Genomic DNA, 4,617 nt, shown 5'->3' on the forward strand with positions numbered 1-4,617 from the left:
TTCCTTTCCCATGTTTGGATTGCCGTGGGGTTTCCTGAGAATCTGTGCCCATCGCAGATGTCTTCTGCCGCTTTTCATCTGGCTGTTCGTTCTGGCATTTATTGGGAGTACGTTGCCCAGTCTTTGCTGGCCGATTTCGAGTCCCTGTTTTCGTCCATGCAGAAGGGTGCCAGTTGTCCGGAGTTGCTGGAGTCTATGGAGCGCCTGGTGGTGTTTCTGTCGGCCATCACCTTTGTTCCTGTATGGTGGGCTTCTGCTGTGTCCTGTGGTTCCTCTGTTGCTACCCACCGTGTCCTATTACTTCGGGATTGGATGTCGGACGCGGCCCCGCGTTCCTTGGCTTTGCGGCTGCCTTTCTCTGGTGCCCGTCTGTTTGGTGTCTCGCTGGAGGTGATTCTGCAGTGCTCGCTTCGGCAGCACATATACTATAATTGGAACGATACAGAGAAGATTTGCTTGGCCCCTGCGCAAGGATGACACGCTAATTCGTGGAGCGTTCCTTTAAAGTATACACATGGTCCCTGAGGGGTGCCGGGTCTGGTCCGCGGCGTTCCTGACTGTACCGCCCTTTGGGACGTTATCGCTGATCCCGCCACCTGGCCTTGTTGCACGGGGTCTGGTCTTGTTCGTACGGATGATCCCGTTCTTGATGGAGGCCCTCCTGATGGTTCTTCCGTTTGTCCTGTCGGGTTGGGTGTTCTCCACGCTCGACCTCAGGGATGCGTGTCTGCACGTCCCGGTGGCTGTGACGGTTCGGCATTTCCTGCGATTCTGCCTGGAGGTTCTGCGCTGGCCATTCTGCGTCCTCCCCTTTGGTCTTCGGTCCGCCCCCCGGGTGTTCACCATGGTGGTAGCTCCCTTGGTGGCCCATCTACATCTCCTGGGGGTGTCTGTGTTCCCGTATTTGGGTGTCTGGATGGTTCAGGCTCCGTCCCTGGAGGTTGTGTCTCGCCACCTTCTCTTGTCCGTGTCTGTGCTCAGGGACCACGGGTTTTTGGTCAACTTGCCTGTATGTCGCCTGGAGCCTGCGACCCGGAGGACCTTCATCGGTGCAGTGTTCGATTCTGTGTTGGGCGGGGTGTTCCTGCCGGACGCCCGGATTCGTCGCCTCCATTCCTTGCTGTGGTGCTTGTTGTCCCGAGCCTCGGCTCCCATCCTTCAGTGGCTGGAGGTTCGTGGCCCCATGGCTGCTTCTGTTTTCAGTGGACTCCATGGTTAGAGCGTCAGACCCTGATGCGGGGGTCTAGCCCGGGACCAGGGTTCGATTCCCCGCCTCGGCGGGTCTTGGGCTCAACTTTCCACGGACCTGGTAATTTTTGTTGAGCCTGGGTTCCTCTGCGGCCTCTGCTGTGGCATGTGCAGCGGTGGGTCCCCTTTACTGTCCTGGACTTTGCGGTTCCTGTTCCTAGGTCTCTGGATGTTGTGTCTGCTCTCCGTGGTGGCTGGACCCCTCCCGCCTTTCCATGGGGATGTTGTTTCGTCTCCCTCCTCCTCTGGTTGTGACCACAGATGCCTGCACCTCGGGCTGGGGCGCGACTATGGCCCGTTGGGTGGTGCTGGCGCGCTGGCTCCCGTCGGAGTCTCGCAGGTCGTCCAACTGGAGGGAGTTGTTTGCAGCGGAGAGGGCGCTTCATTATTTTCGTCTTCGTCTGGAAGGTTGCCATGTCATGGTGCGATCGGACTACACAGTGACTGTGGCATCTCTGAATCTCAAGGGGGGGCCCCGCGGTTCTTCCCTGAATCTGGTGGCTTGTTCCATCTCGGCTTGGGCGGAGCTTCTTCTTCTGGCCCTGTCTGCTCCTCTCATTGGGGGTGTGGTCAATGTGGTGGCGGGCTCCCTGAGTCGGTGGTTTCCCTCATCTCTGTCCCTGTGTTTGGCTCCCGGGGCCTTTCGGTTGCTTTGCCTGGGGTTCGGGACTCCGGCTCTGGTCTTGTTTGCCTCGGGGTCCGATGCCCTGGTGCCCCTGTTCTACTCCGGGTCTCCAGAGGTGTGCACATGGGGGGTGGATGCCATGTCTCTCCTTTGGCCTCCCTGGTTTTTCTGTGCCTTTACTCCCTTTCCTTTGTTTCCTGCTTTTCTGCTGACGGTTCTGCGGGAGGGGGCTCAGGTGGTGGCAGTGCTGCCTCGCTGGCCGAGGAGGTCCTGGTTTCCTCTTCTGCTGGGCCTGGCGATGGGGCCTCCTTGGCTTCTGCCCCGTCACCCCTCTCCTCTGGGATCTCCGTCCCTCTTTCTGGTTCCCCTCTCCTTGGCGGTTTGGGGGTTGGACGGATGTCTCTTGGGACCCGTGGTCTGCCCGACCACTTGCTTTGGTGCTGCGGGCTTCTCGTGGGTAGTCTACTTTGTCTTCCTCTTCGGAGAGCTGGTCTTCTTTTTTGAGGTGGTGTTCCTCCTCTGGTTGTCTTGCTGGGCCTTTGGGCTGCTTTCCGTGCCTTCCGGGTCCCGGATTCCTTTCTTCCTTCTGATGGCTTGTTGGTTTTCTTGCCTTTTTCGGAATTTCTCTCTTCTCCTTCTGGTCGCTCTTTGGCGCCCCCTTGGGGTGTCTCCTTGGTCTTGGGGGTTTTACAGTCTTCCCCTTTTGACCCTTTGGAGTCTGTGGGCCTTGAATTTCTGTCGTGCATGGTGGCTTTCTGTTCTTTCCTTTGGCCTCGACCGTGCCTTGTACTTTCTGTGGCTCGTTCTGGGGTGTTTCGCTCTTCTGACTCTCTCTCCGTGTCATTTGGCTTGGCTGGTTTGGCTACGGCTGCTTCCTGGCTCTCTTTGGATCGCTGGTTTCTGGCGGTCTTTGCTCTTGCCTATCTTGGTGCTGGTTTGCCCAGTCCGACGGGTGTCCTGGCGCGTTCCGCTCGGGGCGTGTCTGCCTCCTGGGCTGTTTACCTGGGTGTGTCTCTTAGTGGATTTGTCGGGCTGGGTCCTGGGCCTCCGAGTCCGCATTCGTGCGACCCTATTGGTGGGGTTGTGCCTTGTCTGACCGGACTTGTTTTTGGTCGTGGAGTGTTGCTGGCTGTGGGGGGTTTCCCCTCCGCTGTGATTCTGTTGTTTCTTGCAACTTTGTCTTGCTGCACTCCTTTGTGTCTGGTCTGTGCCTTGTTGTGTGTGGGTTGCCAAATGCCTGTTTGGGCGTTGCTTTGGTATGCCTCATGTGTGATGACTGGGTCGAGGACGAGGGACGTAGAGGTAATGCTATGATTACGTATGGTAATCCCCATTACTCTTAGTCCTATTCGTCCTCGACCCAGTCATACAACCCGCCCGCCCTCCCTTTCCAGGCCTTTGGTGCTTGGTACATCAGGATTTGCTTCTGGTGGTGAGGTGTGTTATAGCACCTGACAGGAGGGTGGGTGGAGTCTAAAAGCGTTTCCTGTTTTGTTTCCTGTCGTGTGGAATACCTCATGTGTGATGACTGGGTCGAGGACGAGTAGGACTAAGAGTAATGGGGATTACCATACGTAATCATAGCATCACTTCTTTAGGAACTCTCTGATGAGATGACTTGTATCCATGACTTCCACTGCTCCCACTCAGGGTACTACTTTTATCTTTTCGGGACTCAAAGGGAGTGCATGTGGTTTCTTGGTTATTTCCACATCTGCTGCTTCCGGCCTCCGATCTCCGCCCACTCATGGGCTCTGTATTGTTACCCCCCCCCCTCCGCCTCGTTTTATCTGTTACTTCCCCATCACCTAATTTTTTTCAACTGACCTTCGCTGTCACCTGTCCTCCCCCGCTCTCAGCTGTGCTCCAGAGCTGACTTCTCCCACTAACACCTCCACCCACTCATCCATTGCTCCCCCATTTTAATTAGTTTAAAAACAATATTTCATTCTTCTTTTTTTTGTGAATAGCAATTGCAATGTGTTGCCGGGCCACTCCTTAGCCTTTGATGGGCTTTTGCACTTATTTGTAAAATGTACAGCTCCAATATTGGCATCCACCATGTTGGAACGGTAAATTATTAGTTACAAAACACACAAACGTCATTACGCTGCAGGTGTTTTTTGTTTTTTGAAGATGCTCTTCCCTATCAGCAAACAAACATCGGGCATATTATCAAGAACGGCATTAAAATGATCGTCGCTTTAGTGGCAGGAAACTGCTGCTAAAGTGGCGATAATGGGCTTGATAATATGCCTTTGGGAATTCCCAGGTTCTGGTGTGAACATGGGCTTCTACGGGAAGTCACAAGGGTATATTATCAAGCCCATTATCGCCGCCGTAGCGACAGTTTCCTGCCACAAAAGCAGCGATAATTCTGACACCGTTCTTGATAATATGCCCCCATGTTTTTTCTTTTTTTTTAAGCACTTCAATATCACCAAAAAGCTTTGGCAAAGTCCAAGTGGTCGGGCATCACCTTTGAAAGGTGAAACCTGTTGACTTTGCTACTGCTCATTTTACTTAAGGAGCTGCAGATCTCGAAAAATTCCAGACAATTGATCTTGCACGTAAAAAGACACATTTGCTAACATTTGCATCAATGTTGTGCCTCTATTGTGGTGCAGCCACGACGCAGAATGCTGGTAGATATTTACAAAACCACACAAGGGGCGATTTAAGCCACCTTACATGGCTTTGTAAAGAAATGCGGTGCAAAGCAGTGGCTTGCGCTGCATTGCGTT

General features: G+C 54.0%; 1 non-coding gene across 1 annotated transcript; it reads left to right on the forward strand.

Moving 5' to 3' along the window:
* The first annotated feature begins 401 nt into the window (after positions 1 to 401).
* On the forward strand, positions 402 to 508 carry LOC144756898 (U6 spliceosomal RNA). Its single transcript, XR_013595386.1, has one exon. It is a non-coding gene; the product is annotated as a U6 spliceosomal RNA (small nuclear RNA).
* The last annotated feature ends 4,109 nt before the right edge of the window (positions 509 to 4,617 follow it).

The sequence above is a fragment of the Lissotriton helveticus genome, chromosome 5_1, assembly GCF_964261635.1.
Source record: "Lissotriton helveticus chromosome 5_1, aLisHel1.1, whole genome shotgun sequence".
Classification (NCBI taxonomy): Eukaryota; Metazoa; Chordata; class Amphibia; order Caudata; family Salamandridae; genus Lissotriton; species Lissotriton helveticus.